Raw genomic sequence first — 16,048 nt, forward strand, 5'->3', positions numbered from 1 at the left:
GGGACTCCCAACTGGTGGTCAACTAGGTATATAAGGAGTACCAGTGCACGGATCCTCAAATGGCTGCGTACGTGGCTGCGGTCAGGAAGCTGGAGAGGCGTTTCGATGGCCTAGAGTTGCGGCACATCCCTCGCCGCGACAACACTCTAGCTGACGAGCTCTCCCGCCTGGCCTCCTCCCGTGCACGCGTCCTTGCCGGAGTCTTTGAAGAAAGACTCACACGGCCTTCCGTCCTGCCTACCGAACAGGACGAAGGGGAAACCTCGAACTCAATTCAGGGGACCCCGGCGGTGCCCTCAGTGGGAAGCCCCGTCAGGGCGCCGCCGTCCGGCGAGTGCGCTGCACTCGCCGAATGTTCTCAAGATGCCTCGTGGATGTCTGACATCCGAGGGTACTTGAAGGAAAAGTTCCTTCCCGGGGATGAGGCGTCTGCCGAAAGAGTTGCTCGGCAGTCCAGGCGTTATGCTATAGTAGATGGGGATCTCTACCGGCGTAGCGCAGGAGGTGTCCTCCTGAAATGCATCTCCCGGTTAGAAGGCGGCGATCTTCTCGCTGAGATCCACGAGGGCGAGTGCGGTGGCCATTCATCGTTCCGCACGCTGGTCGGGAAGGCCTTCCTGCAAGGTTTCTACTGGCCTACAGCTCTCCAGGATGCTTCCGAGCTGGTTCGGCGCTGCAGGGCGTGCTAGTTCCACGCAAAGCAGATTCACCAGCCAGCTCAGGCTCTTCATACCATCCCCCTGTCATGGCCTTTCGCGGTCCGGGGGTTGGACATTCTGGGTCCATTCCCCCGAGCAATCGGGGGCTATGCATACCTATATGTCGCCGTCGACAAATTCAACAAGTGGCCGGAGGCGGTCCCAGTCACCAAGGTGACCAAAAACACGGCGCTCCAGTTTATCCGCGACATCACCAGTCGCTTTGGCGTCCCGAACCGGATCATCACCGACAACGGCACCCAGTTCACGAGTGCCCTGTTCGGGGACTATTGCGAAGACCTCGGCATCAAGCTCTGCTTCGCCTCCGTCGCTCATCCTCGGAGTAACGGGCAAGTCGAGTGCGCCAACGTGGAGATACTGAAGGGCCTCAAAACCCGGACCTATAACGTGCTCGCCAAGCACGGGAAGGGATGGGTGGACGAGCTGCCCGCCGTGCTATGGGCTAATTGGACTACGCCAAGCCGCGCCACCGGGGAGACTCCGTTCTTCCTCGTCTACGGCGCCGAGGCGGTCCTCCCCTCTGAGCTCACTCTGGGCTCCCCTCGGGTGCATGCATATTCTGAGGGTGAGCAGGAGCAGCAAAGGTGCGACGACGTTGACTACCTGGAAGAGCGCCGGCGGCGTGCCGCCGTCCGGGCGGCTCGGTACTAGCAGAGTCTGCGGCGATATCATCTGCGCCATGTCTGGGCCTGATCTCTCGAGGTGGGGGACCTAGTTCTCCGACACGTCCAGTCGCGCGAAGGAAAGAATAAGCTGCCCCTATGTGGGAATGTCACTTCACCGTGATCGGGGTCCCGCGAGAAGGTTCTTTTAGGTTGGCGGCAGAGGATGGGCAGCCACTCCCGAACCCGTGGAACATCGAGCACCTGCGCAGGTTCTACCCGTAGATGGCCATGCTCGCGGCTCAGGTCAACCAGGCCGGGGGCTTCCCCCCGCCCAAGTTGACCAGGAGCTCCACCCATTGGGTAAGTCACCGTCGCCCAACCTCGTGAAAATTGTAAATTCAATATCTCAATAGGCAGTCGCTATGTCAAATTCATTTTTCTGGATTCCGTATGTTTAATCTGTCTGGTGAGGTGCTTGGTTGTGCGAGAAAAAGTTCGCTCTCTCATTTTTCCCGCTGACAAAAGAATCCCAATCGGTATGCATGCGGGCAGTTGCCTCTGACTTACGTTCGGCATGGTAGGCTGTGGTGTTCGGTGTCGTGGCAGGCTCCCGGGCACTACCGAGTTCCGGGGTGCTCTAGGTAATCCTATCGCTCGAGCTGCTCGAGTAGTCCAGAGCTCAGGCCCCCGGAGCGGGCTGTCGGTGCTCGGTTTGGTCTGTCATACCCGGGCGCCACCGAACCATAGGACCTCTGGGTTATGCCTCTGCCCGCTCTCGTCCGCCGGTTTGGGTATTCAAGAGGTCTCGGGTCGAAAACGAGAGCAGTCTATAACAAGTACCGCACTGACAGAGCGAACAAGGCAAAGAAATTCCCTATTCTCTCTTAAGTCACAGGCCGACAATCAAGAGCAGCTCGACCGCGAGGGCTTCAATGCCCCGGTCGCTGGTCGGCCCCAAGGGTCCTCGGGTGGTCCTACCACTTAGGCATGAGTGGTCGAGATCACCCGACCCCGGGATCCTCGCGTGAATCTGGGCGCTCGGGCACTCCGCTGAAGGAGCCAAGTCCCCGGGCACCCCGAGCTCGGAAGCACACACCCTTCCTGGATCAATTGGCCGGAAGGCCGACAACTGTCCGGTGAGTGGTTAAGTTCAGACAAATTTGCGTTCAATAATTTTATGTTCCCGAGTCATCCTCGGGGGCTCTCGCATTTTAATCTGCTCGGCGAGATGATCTCCTCGCGCACAAAACCCTACCGTGTGTCTACTTTTTCCTGGAACGACATAGCGGTTCGTAGAAAGGAGTACCGCGCGTACGGTAATGTCCGATCGAAGCCCTTCGTGGTGGTCGTGGTGTTCGGTCCGCTTTTAAGGACCCCGAGCACTACCGAGTCCTTGGGTGCCCTGGGTAATCCTATCGCTCGAGCTGCTCGAGTAGTCCGGAGCTCAGGCCTCAGGCGCGGGCTGTCAGTGCTCGGTCCGGTTCGTCTTAAGCCCGGGCACCACCGGACCACGGGGACTCTTGGTCACATTTCCGCCCGCACGCGTCTCCCATCTACTAACTGAGTGGTCGCGAGGTAAAAAAGTGTTCACTGGTCACGGCGTGTCCCGTGCTGGATCGATCTATCTCCCGAGCAAGGAAGTTCGTGTCTTTGTCTTTCAACTTAGATGATGCGGACTCGTGAGAGTTCGAGGGCTGAATGCGCCAACAACAGCAGTCGGGACAACTTCGTTCTCGGGGATGGAAAGGTCGGGAACGGTCCGACTGAGTACTCCCCGGGGCTTCAAGGCAAAACGTCAGAAGAAACATTAAGCACTCAAGAACACCGGAGTTGCGAGCCCAAAGAAAAGCTGCCATTATATTCACAAGGCACATACAAGCATTTCTGAGGGATCACTCCCATATTTACATCCGTCAAGACAACAACAAAAGAAAGAAAAACGACTACAAAAAGTCTAGTCGGCAGCGAAGGCGATAGCTGAGTCTTCTGAGTCGTCCCCGGGGGCTAGCGGCGGAGGCACTTCCCGCCTAAAGCCGGCCACCACTTCGGCAGCGGTACTCCGAACCTCTTCTCGGGCAGCCTCTCCCTTGGCTTCAACCACTCCTTCCCGCGACGGCTCCAGCGGGAAGTTCGGGTCTCTGCTTCGGTAGCAGGCCAGGACGTGCTCGGCCACCGCGTGGGCCAAGCCGCGTCCCTCCCGGGCAGCGAGTTCTTGGACAGCCCAGGGTAGGGCCTCAAAGCGCTCGCAGACCTGCTGAAGCCCTAAGACTTGTCGTGCGGGGCTGTCGCTCTTCTGGTCTTCAACGAGCCGTCCGAGACCGCCCTTCTCCACGGCCCGCCGCATCTGCCGGAGTATATCCTCCAACATATGCTGCAGGTTGACCCGCGAGACGAACGCAGTCTCGAGCTTCTCCTTGGCAGCCCACAGCTGCGCCTCAAGTCCCTGGTCCCCGGCCGGGCCAGAAGAACCGCCGACGGTTGCGGAGCTGGCAGCCTGCTTCGCCTGCGCCACCAGCTCGGACAAGGCACGCTCACGGGCGGTTAATTCTGCCTCGTGCTTCGCGTTCTCCTCCGCCCTGGTAGCGGCGGCCGCTGCCGCCACGGCAGCCTCGCCCTCTCGATGACTCAACTCGCCCTCCCACCGGGCCAGCACGTCCTCCTATTGGGTCACCGAATCCTCCCGGGCACCAAGATCCGCCGCTGTGATCTCATTGTCCACCTCCCGAAGGGAGATGTCCTCATCCCAACGACGGATGTCTTCTCTGATCTTCCGGAGGTCGTCTTCCCAGTGTTGGAGGTCGGCGCACGTCTGCTCGGCCTCGCCATCCCGGCGGGTCAGCTCGGCCCGCAGCTCCTCCGCCGCCTTCTCGCGGACTGCAACCGCCGCCTCCCTCTCCTGCGCCTGCCCCATCCTGGCAAGGGCCTCGACAGCCTGCTGCCTCGACGCCTCAGCCAGGCGGGTGGCGTCTTCTCGCTCCAGCGCGGCTTCCGCCCGCACAGCCTTCAAAATTTCTTGTTCCCGCGCGACCTCCACGCGGGTATCTTCCAGGAGCTTCTGCTCCCGCGCGGCCGCCGCGCGGGCCTCCTCCTAGGCGCTCGCGAGCTGCGCCCTCTTCGAAGCCAGGCGGGCGCGCTCAGCTTCGAGCTGCTCCTCCTTTGCGCCCACTGTCACGCCCAGCCGCCCGACCACCACCTGGACGCCTTCGATCACGGCCAGGAAGGGGTCGGCGTGCTAGCCGGGCGCCGGTGGGGCGTCGGCCTCCCCGCAGATCGCCTCCGCGGGGTCCGAGGTATCCATGGGATACCACACCACCATCCGCCCCGGGCTCTGCCTGCCCGGGGTAGGTTCCGCCGGTGCCAAAGACTCGGACAGCGGCAGCATTCCCGCGTCGGCCGCCGCGTCCGCCGGCCCCGGCAAGGCCGCTGCCTCCACCGTCATCTGCCCCGGGCTCTGCATGCCCGAGGTAGGTTCCGCCGGTGCCGAGGACTCAGACGGCTGCTCTGTCCTCCTCTCGGCCGTCGCCTCCGCCGCCCTCCCGGTGGCCCCCGCCGTCCCTGCGTCCGCCTGCGTCGACGCGGCCAGCGGGCTCGGCTCTGGCCTCGGCGCCCGCGCCCCTTCAGTCGCGGTGGCGCCTGCGGTCGGCCTGCGGGAGATAGGTGAAGATCAAAATCAAAGCTCAGTTCGGGCAAGGAGCGCCCAAGAAAGAGCAAAGAAGGAAACTTACCCGGTCGTCATCCCCCGGTACTGCCATTTGGCCGCCGGGAGCCTGAAGTCCGAGTCCGGCGGCGCCGGCCCGGAGTCCTCCCGTCGCCTCTTCCGCTGGAGGCTCGGCGGGGCCGCCGCGCGGCTCTCAGGCGCCAGCCCAGGCCCCATCCACACGAGCCGCGGCTCCAGGACCGGGAATGCCGCCGCTGTCGACGGCGACGGCGGAGAATCCGGCACCAAGATGAGGACTCAGGGACGCTTTCCCCGATCCCCCGACGCCACCACCACGGCAGTATCGGAGGCGCCCTCCTCTCTGGTGCCGAGCTGTTCGTAGCCTCCTCTCCGAGCAGCTCGTCCAAACCAGGGAGCTCGGAGGCCTCGGGACTCCGGCTCCTCGGCCGGTCCACAGGTCCCTGGGCATCGAACTTCGGCAGCTGCACCATGATCGCCACCCGGTCGGGATTGGCGCAGAGCGCCATCTCCGGCCACGGGAGTTCCGCCCGGCCCATGTCTTCTACTCCGGTGATCACCCGGGTCATGCCCCTCAGCTCCGTCGGGCCCAGGTCCCAGCTTGCGCCGATTTGGGTCCGAGTGATGTCCTCCGGCCCGGTGTAGAACCAACACGGCCGGGCCCACTCCCGCAGAGGCGCCAGACGATGGCGCAGGAAGTCCACCACCACCATGACGGAAGTCAGCCCGGAGTCGCGCAGGAGCCAGATGCGCTCCAACACCGGCTCCAACCTCGCGTCTTCTGGCGGCGGCACCTCCCACGTCGACCTCCGAGGTTCCGCCGCCACTTCTGGTAGTTCGAGGCGCTCATGGGGGTCGACGTTGATGAAGAACCAGTCCCGTCGCCACTCCTCCCACTTGCTGCGCAGTACCTGGGGGATGTAGTGCTCCCCCAGGCCGTCCCGTAGCCGAAGGTTGCAGCACCCCGCGACATCCGCCGTGGAGTGCCCTCTCTTCTTCCCCACCAGCTGAAGGACGAAGAAGTGTCGAAGCAGCGTCGCCGAAGGCGCCACCCCCACGAACATCTCGCAGAGGTGCGCGAAGACCGCCAACACCACGACGGAGTTGGGGCTCAGGTGCACCAGTTGGATACCGTAGGTCTCGAGCACTTGAAGGAAGAAAGTGAAGAACGGCGGCACCAACCCCGCCGCCACGAAAGAGGTGAAGAGAACGATCCACCCGGGAACGGTCGTCGCCAGCGTCAGGCTCGCCGGCGTCACCACCACAGCTCCCTCTTGCCCCTCGGGCACCAGCAACTTCCTGATCTTGGTCGCCGCCTCTTCGTTCCTCAGACGAGACTCCGGTAGAATGCTGTCCGGAGCCTTGTCCCGACGGCCTCCTCCGACCCTCAGCATCTCGGCAAGAGTGGAGGTGTTTTGGTGATGGAGAAAGGGAAGGAGAAGTGCTCCGGTCGCCTGAAAAATTTCCTAAGGGCTTCGGAGCACGAAGAAGGCAAGAGCAGGAGTGCAAGAAGGCGTAAAGGGGGGGACGGACTGATCCCTTCCCGCTTTTATATCTCAAAGTTCAAATATTGCCGCCCAACGGTTCGCTCGGTGAAGCGCCGCCTCGATCGACGCAACCACCAGGCGAATCTCCCGCCGATCGTGCGGCGTCAGCGGCTGCCAGGTGTATTTTCCTCGATCTGTGCGACGGCCGCGCGTGCCGCCCGTACGGTCGTCATACCCTTCAGGAGTTGTGTGGACACGCGTCTACTCATTTCCCCGCTGGGTCGTACCCAAGGCCCGGGTCCAGAAAGGCCACCTCTCGAAAGCCTGCCATGTGGCGTCCACACCAGCCTCGGCCTCGGCCGCGACGAAGGGCCCATCCGCAGTCTCCGTGCCATCGCCTACCAATGGGCCCGGGGGCTACTATCGGTGTATCGGGAACCAGGGGTCCCTGAGTCCCGAGACCAGGCCAGCCGTCCGCCACGTGTCACCATCCCGCGAGGTCCCCCCTGCAGGATGAGGAAAATCTAAGTTCCGGGAGAAGGTGCTCGGGGTCACAGCCTTTGGTTCCCGAGCACCCCAGTTCCCCGATGACCCGCAGAGTCCAAGTACCGGGAAGAAAGTGCTCGGAAGGGTGCCCACTCGCCCCCGAAGTACCATAGTCCCCCGAAGGGCCGAACAGCCAAGTGCTCGGAAGAGAGTGCTCGGGGCTGCACGTGGCGGCCCCCGAGCGCTCGGTTCCCCGAAGGATCTGCTCAAGTGCTCGGGAGAGAGTGCTCGGGGATGCACGTGGTGGCCCCCGAGGACTCGGTTCCCCGAAGGGTCTACAGGAGTGCTCGGGAGAGAGTGCTTGGGGCTGCACGTGGCGGCCCCCGAGGACTCGGTTCCCCGAAGGGTCTACAGGAGTGCTCGGGAGAGAGTGCTCGGGGCTGCACGTGGCGGCCCCCGAGGACTCGGTTCCCCGAAGGGTCTACAGGAGTGCTCGGGAGAGAGTGCTCGGGGCTGCACGTGGTGGCCCCCGAGGAATCGGTTCCCCGAAGGGTCTATAGGAGTGCTCGGGAGAGAGTGCTCGGGGCTGCACGTGGCCGCCCCCGAGGACTCGGTTCCCCGAAGGTCCTACAGGAGTGCCCGGGAGAGAGTGCTCGGGGCTGCACGTGGCAGCCCCCGAGGACTCGGTTCCCTGAAGGTCCTACAGAAGTGCCCGGGAGAGAGTGCTCGGGGCTGCACGTGGCAGCCCCCGAGGACTCGGTTCCCCGAAGGTTCGCGCAAGATCACCCGACACCCCGACGACCCGAAGGGACCCGTCGGCGAGGTGTCGGCCAGTCAAAGGTCCAATGCCGCATTTAATGGACACGCGTGGCCTGACATCCTGACATTCTCAACTGCCCACGCCATGGTGTCAGTCCCTGCCATGCTTTGGCAGGGGGGCGTGGGTCCATTAATTGCACGGGTCCCGTCCCGTATCATCCAGGGTACCTCGGGATAACGTTGCCAGAATCAAAGCGTTCCGCCTGCCACCCTGCCCTGACAGAAGAACAAGACAGGGTGGGCGCGCCGGGCGCCTCTGTGGCCGCCCGGTGGGCCCTCTCAACAGCGCCGGAGGACGTCCACGGTGGCGGGTGGTCGGATGCGCGCCGCATTTTTCCACCGCCCCTGTCACTTCGCCCGGACGGAATGATGACGCCTTTCTCCGTGGTGCCTTGGCACTCGCGCCCCCTCTTTCCCATTCGGGGTAAGTCGAGGTCGGCGTGTGTATAAAAGGAAGGGATGGATAACACAGGAAGACGGACTAAAACTGAGACTTAGACAGAGCAGACTTTAACAGAGGAAAAAAGACCGAACTTGAAACAAGACACCCAGCTAGAGCCAGCTTGATCCAAGATCAAGTAACCTGAGACGAAGAACATCACAAGCAAGCTCGAGTAGAGCTAGAGCAAGAGAGCCTCAAGCCCCAAACTTGGTTTTCTCGCATAGATTCTAACTCGGATCTCATGGCTCCAAGCCATTTTTCAGAGTCTGGTCCCACCATTGCTTCTGAGTAAGTCTTAGGTTCATCATTGTCCAACAATAATATGTCGCGCTGCCCCGTGGTTAGGAACATAAACCGCTCGGGTGCACGACTGAACCTTTCCGACCGACGTGGGGCTGGTATCTCGACAACAGGTTCTGCAACATCTTGCATACCGAGTTGTGGTTCAATAGGAGCTGAAACACTTTCAAGTGGTTCCCGAATTTCTTCGAGTTGCACCGTGCTCCCACTAACTCTCTTCGCGAGAAACTTTTTCTCAAGAAAGACACCATTCCGGGCGACAAACACTTTGCCTTCTTCCCGGTTATAGAAATAATATCCTTTGGTTTCCCTAGGATACCCCACAAAGAAGCATTTATCAGATTTGGGAGTAAGCTTATCAGACGACAAACATTTTACATAAGCCTCACAACCCCATATCTTAAGGAAAGACAATCCGGGACGCTTCCCGGTCCATATCTCATATGGGGTCCTCTCTACAGCCTTAGATGGAACCCTGTTTAACGTGAAAGCAGCAGTTTCTAGAGCGTATCCCCAGAAGGACAATGGAAGATCAGATTGGCTCATCATCGACCGGACCATGTCTAACAAAGTTTGGTTCCTCCGCTCGGACACCCCATTCCATTGTGGCGTACCCGGTGGAGTCAATTGTGGAACGATTCCACATTGCCTTAGATGATCACCAAATTCATGGCTCAAATATTCACCTCCACGATCTGATCGCAGAAATTTAATTGTCTTGCCTATATGATTTTGTACTTCATTCTAGAACTCCTTGAACTTTTCAAAGGATTCAGACTTGTGCCTCATTAGGTAGATGTAACCATATCTACTAAAGTCATCGGTGAAAGTAATGAAATACTGAAAACCACCTCTAGCTGTAGAACTCATCGGTCCAAATACATCTGTATGTACTAGGGCCAATAATTCATTTGTCCTCTCACTTCGACCAGTGAAAGGCGTCTTAGTCATCTTGCCAAGTAAACAAGACTCGCATGTATCAAATGATTCAAAATCAAATGAATGTAGAAGACCATCTTTATGGAGCTTCTGCATACGCTTCTCATTTATATGACCTAATCGACAATGCCAAACAAAAGTGGGATTCAAATCATTAAGCCGAGGCTTCTTTGTATCAATGTTATAGATAGTTATATCCTCAAGATCCAATATATATAATCCATTTACTAATGGACAATTACCATAGAGCATACCATTCAAAAATATCGAACAACACTTGTTCTTTATTATGAATTCATAACCATCTTCTTCCAAACATGAAGAAGAGATAATGTTTTTGCCCAAGGCAGGAATATAATAACAATTATTTAATTCCAAAACTAATCCTGAGGGTAGCGATAAGGAGTAAACGCCAACGGCCAACGCAGCAACTTTTGCACCATTACCGACGCGAGCATCCAATTCGCCTCTTGCACACTTCCTAGTCCTTTTCAGTCCCTGCAACGATTTGCAAGTATGAATCATTGATCCGGTATCAAATACCCATGAATCATCAGGACGAGTAGCAAGATTAATTTCAATAACATTTATACCTGAAGAGGAAGTCTTACTTCCCTTCTTCTTTTTGAGTTCTTCCAAGTACAATTTGCAGTTCCTCCGCCAATGACCAGTCTTATGGCAGTGGTGGCAAGTGTCAGAAGCGGCAGGGCTAGCCTTGGGCTTTCCAACAGGTTTAGGCTTAGAGCTCGAGATCTCATCCGAAGTTTTAGCCTTACCCTTGCGCTTTCTCTTCTTGCTATCCTTTTGAACCATCATCACATGACTAGAGCTCTTCTTAATGCTTTCCTCAGCAGTTTTTAGCATCCCATGCAATTCAGCCATGCTTTTCTCCATGCTGTTCATATGAAAGTTCAAAATGAACGGCTCGAAGCTCGCAGGGAGCGACTGGAGAATTACATCTGTAGCCAACTCAGGGCTAAGGGGAAAACCAAGTTTTTCCAGGCTCTCAATGTAACCAATCATTTTGATCACATGAGGACTGACTGGACTGCCTTCTGTTAACCTACACGCAAACAAGGACTTTGAGGTGTTGTACCTCTCGGCCCGAGCTTGGTTCTCAAACATGCCTCGGAGTCCCACAATCATATCATGGGCATCCCTGTTCTCATATTGCTTCTGAAGCTCAGAGGACAAACAGGCAAGCATGAGGCAGCTAACATCCAGTGAATCGTTGGTGTGCTTCTCATAAGCTCTCCGATCCGTGGCAGGAGCATTATCAGCTGGTTCATCAGGATAGGGGACCTCTAGAACATATTCCTTTTTCTCTTGTTTGAGAACAATTCTCAGATTTCTATACCAATCAATAAAGTTTGTTCCAGAAAGCTTCTCTTTTTCAAGAATCGATCGCAAATTAAAACTGGAAGTGTTACTAGCGGCCGGTGCCATAATCTACAACAGAAAATGCAGGTTCAGCACTATGCCTATGTGAATCTTCTATTAAACAATTTAACAAAAGATACTCCACTATATGTGTTTTCCCTCTAACAACATATAGAGGATCAAGATCCATATTCAACTAAGTTCTAGTGAGCTTTGGCATCACTGCTAGAAACTTAGTGACATAGGTAAGCAACGCCTTGCTAATCACATCCCTATGTGACTCTTGTTTGCTGGGTGGCATCGAATGCCCCGGCGCCCAACACCATGCCCCAAAGCCCAAAACCGTTTTGATAGCTTTATCAAGTAAACCAATACTATGCGTGTGGATGTCCGACATCCACTCTAACTGGTTAAGATAAATGATGGCACCCTGCTTTGGCAGACCTACCACACAATGATCAAAACCTTTGTAGGTGCAGCTATTGGAAGGGCATCAATTACTCTTGATTTTTCTGAGGGAAACTACTCTATCATGAAAATCATATCCACCACATATAAAACATGAAAGAATAGTATGACAGGAACATAAAAACATCACAGGCAATCATATTAACTGTGACATAGTATGGCCCCTTCACATGGTGATCTTCATCGCCACGGTTCCTGTCCTCCGGGTCATCATGCTTCAAATCTCCATGATCTTGTTCTAGTCTATTACACCTAATAGCACTAGATAAATTACATGAGAAGAAGCATCACAAGTCGACACGCAGGCCGTTATACAATAACATGACAGCCTTGGGCTGCAATTAACCATGACACGCAGGCCATGAAAAATTACACACATGCATCACATATCACAAGGCCATACCAGTCACAACATTCTCTGCAAAAACGAGTTAAGCGTAGAATCGAATTCTAATGTCGTGATGGGATCATGTTATTACAACAATCTATACGTGTACGCGACGGCGGTCCATTCATAATGCCTCAATTTCCATTAGATCAATCCCATTGATCATCGCGTGAGGTTTTTCCAGAAACGATGACAGCACACACGACCTCGATCTGCTGTTCTCCCGACCATGTCGCGATGCACGCAGTTAGCCCCGATGGTGATTCCAGCCGGTAGGGGCAAGTCGCACGCAAAACCAGGTGGGAGATCGAGCTAATCTTTTTGGCTATGTGGTTTCATCGACTGGCATCTCATCCGATCTCTAATTCACCTAACCAACCGTGCATTGATCAATCCATCATATGAACTGATCAAAAACAATAGATCTAATCTATTTCTATCACATATCTTCTATATGTGACTGATCCAGATCGAAAACTACGCAGGATGGCTCTGATGCCACTGAAGGGTTGCGGGTAGGCTACGCTAGCACAAAATAAATTTTCTCTACCGCATTCAACCAGGAAGCCATGCGAGTAGGGGATCATGAATCGTTACCACTTGACGAGCAGTGCAGCGGAAGAAGAGTTGGAGCAGACCAATCCAACGTCGTGCGCGTCAAGTAGTCGATCGTCAACCTCGTCCCGAGCACGTCCCGAGCACCTTCCGAGTGCTCGCGGGTATGTCCCGAGTACTCCCGAGCAGATCAGCACCGCAATAGTAGCAGCGCCTCTACGGTATTCACACGTACAAGGATGGAATCGCCTTGCACCGGTGTGCTAGCACCGCGCGCCTGGCTAGGGTTTCGAAGGGAGTTCGGGAATAGGAGGCGGCCAGGGTTTCTGAAAAACTCAATGCGCCTTGGCCCCTGCCTATTCTTATATAGAGCACGCTAATGGGCCTTTAATCAACATTAAAGCCCATTATGACTCTAAACCCTAATGGTCCTTTAATCAACATTAAAGTCCATTAGCAGATCCAATCCGCAAACTCGATCGCCTCTAGGGCATATTACCAACAAATATACCCTTGTAACCAGATACATCATTGAAGAATTCCCTTCAAGGAAGGATATTGCATCCACACAGGAGTAGGGTATTACGCCCCCGTGCGGCTCGAACCTGTCTAAACCCCGGTGCATTTATCTCCTTTTTGCACTAGGTCGATCATCCCCCACCACCGGCAGTTGCATTTATTTCCGTTTCCATTTTATTTCCCCGACGAGCTCGTTCAGGATCATCCCCCCGGCCGAATCTTTAAAAAGGGGTCTCTCGGGATCCCTGCGACAGGAGTTCATCATCCGACAGTATCTCTCATCTTTTGGTTCTAAAAGGACACTTTGAGTACTGAGACACCAACAAGACTATCAAATGAATCCCTCTTGATAGTACGGTATTTCTAAACTCAAATTCAAAAGATAAAATTAATTAAAACCTATTGAGCAACTACAATCCGCTTCTCTTTTCATTTTGAGGGATGCCATCGTCCATTAAATTCACCAATGGGACTAAATCTTGTTCATAATCTCAATAAACTCATCAGTTCCTTAATCGTTTGTTATTAATCACCAAAACCCACTGAGGGGGCCTAAATGCACTTTCAGAGATAATGAATTTGGGAGAGAAAATAATGAAATTTGCAGTTACAATGGACCCTTTCTTTCACATGTGGACCCCATATGTAGACCCACCACCCTAACCACCTAGAGGGGCAGCAACCACCTGCTCCCTCTCTCTCTCCCTCACTCCCCCACGCCTCCCTCTCCCCTCTCCAGCTAGCCAAAGCAAGGGAGGAGCTCCTCCTCTCATTCTCTCTCAAGCATTCTCTCCCTCTCCTCAAAATCCGACCTCAAGAGAAGGATTTGAGGTATGCATGTGGTATCCACACAATCACAAGCTCATGAGCTACTCATCTATCCAATTTGTTTTCGTTTTCATGGAGAAATCGAGTTGTTCTTGAGTTCTTTGGATGTTCTTGAGTTTTTGGAGCAAAATATAGTTTTAGGAGAATTTGAGCTATGAAGTCATGTTGCTAGGTTGATGAGTGAGTTCCAAACTCCTTGAAATATCCCTAGCATGTTTCCCTTAGGCTTGGAGAGGCTCGCAAATCAAATCAACCCCAAAATCCCCTCGAAAACGGCTGTTTTGGACAGCCCGGATACTCCGGGTTCAACATGAGAGAGCCTATTAAATTGTATTAAAAAATCATTAGGGTTTAGGGTGCAAGTTAGGTCTAAAATTCTTCGGATAGGGTATATACATATTTATATAGTATAGATCTGTCATGTGAGTCGAATCGCTTGAGGGAAATTTTTGAGAATGTCTAAGTCTGCCCCACTCGAATAATCCGGGTAAGCCCGGAGGTTCCGGGTTAAACCGGTGGATTTAACTGAGCACCCTCACCCGGACCTCACCTGGAGTGTCCGGCACAACCCGGATAGTCTGGATCAACCCGGAGGTTCCGGGTTAAATAAAAAATGGCTAATAGAGAACCCTCTCCCAAAGGTTGGCCCGAAGGCTCCGGAACCTAGATACTCCGGCCTCCTGATATTTTTTTGACTTCATTTAGATCGCTAAGTGTGGCATTAATTCGTGTGTCTTGCACATCTAACATATTTTTATGCATATTGTGGCATGCATTATTGCACTTCAATCATACTCATCATTGTTCCTGAGGTAGTTCGGGGAAGGAGCCCAGATACCGTAGACCGCTTTGCATCGGTTAAGCACCGATCGTTGGTCGTCGTTGGCTGAAGCACTTACCGTACTCAGCACATGCCGATCTAATGGTAAGGTGAGCCGAATACCTTTATAGCTGTGATCATTTGGGCTCGAACATCAACGGAGTGGACGGGTGGGCTTGGAAGAGGTATCTAGTTTGCTCCGAGAGTAGTTCTAGATACCTCCGTGCTGAGCAATGCATGTAAAAATGGTTGGGACTTATTGGGAAAGGTTGGTACGAGTACCCCCTTGTATGCACTTTAGAGGGTGGTACAAGCTGAATGATCCTCATGTCGTGTGGGTAAAGGAGTATCCCTGCAAGATGTAAAAATATTTCAAAATACCGCGCTCTCGGTCATGAGTATGCCTTCTGTCCATGTGCACCATCGTAGAGTTCCGTTGTAGATTGTGGTTGGTTATGTTGGTTATGGTGGAGATGGTTCATATTACATTTATGTTCGTTATGGTTCCAATTACAATCATGTATAGTTGGTCTTTGCAAGGTATAGTGGTATTGTTGTTAGTTAAGTTTAGGTGCTCACACATGTATGTGTCAAGTTGCTTTTGCATATAAATTTTACTTAACCATGTGACCGTTTTCTTGCTAACATCCAAATGCATGATCCTTGGAGTCAGGCTAATTATAAGTTGCCTATTAGGGATTAAGTTTTACGAGTACCTTCGTACTCAGCTACTCTACAGGTTTTGCAGGTGATGAAGAGTTGGTCTTTGACTACTTCATGCCTGCCAAGGGTGGTGGCGGGCATGAGTAGTGCATCCTACTCTGTTGGCATACTTTTGGGATGGAGCCTAAGGGCATGTGGCTCTATTATGCTTTTATTGTATAGCTTTAGTCTTTTGCTGGTAGTTTTCTTTCAGGTTAGGAGTTGAGTAGGTTTTAGTCTCCTCCTAACTTTCTTTTGCTGTAAATTGTAATAACTTGGTAAATCCTTAAGAATTTGTAATGTAATTTAATCACTTACTTTTTCTTAAGCTATATTGTGATGCTAGATGTTGTAAATGCATGTGTTCCGATTTTAAAGGTAAACACGTGCTGGAATTACCAGAATGACATTCTGATTAATCATTGGTGTTGTGATTGTGATGAATAATCCTTCTAGTAATTAACTAAAATACTGTTTTGGACGGTTCCCCTACACTAATATTGGGGTCAACATATGTCATAAAAAAAGCATTTTTCTCACGGATTGGGCAATTCACAACAAAAATTAATGGATGCAATCATAATATAGAAAAAAAACTTGCATTGTGATTGATTTAAGTGTAGACAATGAATTCACTGGTAGCTGGTGTTCTTTTTCAGACTGACTTGCTGGTAAATTGGAATCATTGGCTTTATTTTGTGACGAAATAATTTTATGAGACTGCACTTTGATTTGGCCTTGATCAGGCACATTCTCCAATGAAGAATCATCATTGGAATTATAGATTTTAAATAGATGTTCAAATAACTTTGTCAACACACGAACATCCTCCCTAACTGTTATCGTTACTTGAAGGCAATATCTCTGTTGGGGTGTGTGTTGAATCTTGAACACAAACATTGTTTTCTTGGTTGT

Source organism: Phragmites australis, chromosome 6, assembly GCF_958298935.1.
Source record: "Phragmites australis chromosome 6, lpPhrAust1.1, whole genome shotgun sequence".
In the NCBI taxonomy this organism is placed as follows: Eukaryota; Viridiplantae; Streptophyta; class Magnoliopsida; order Poales; family Poaceae; genus Phragmites; species Phragmites australis.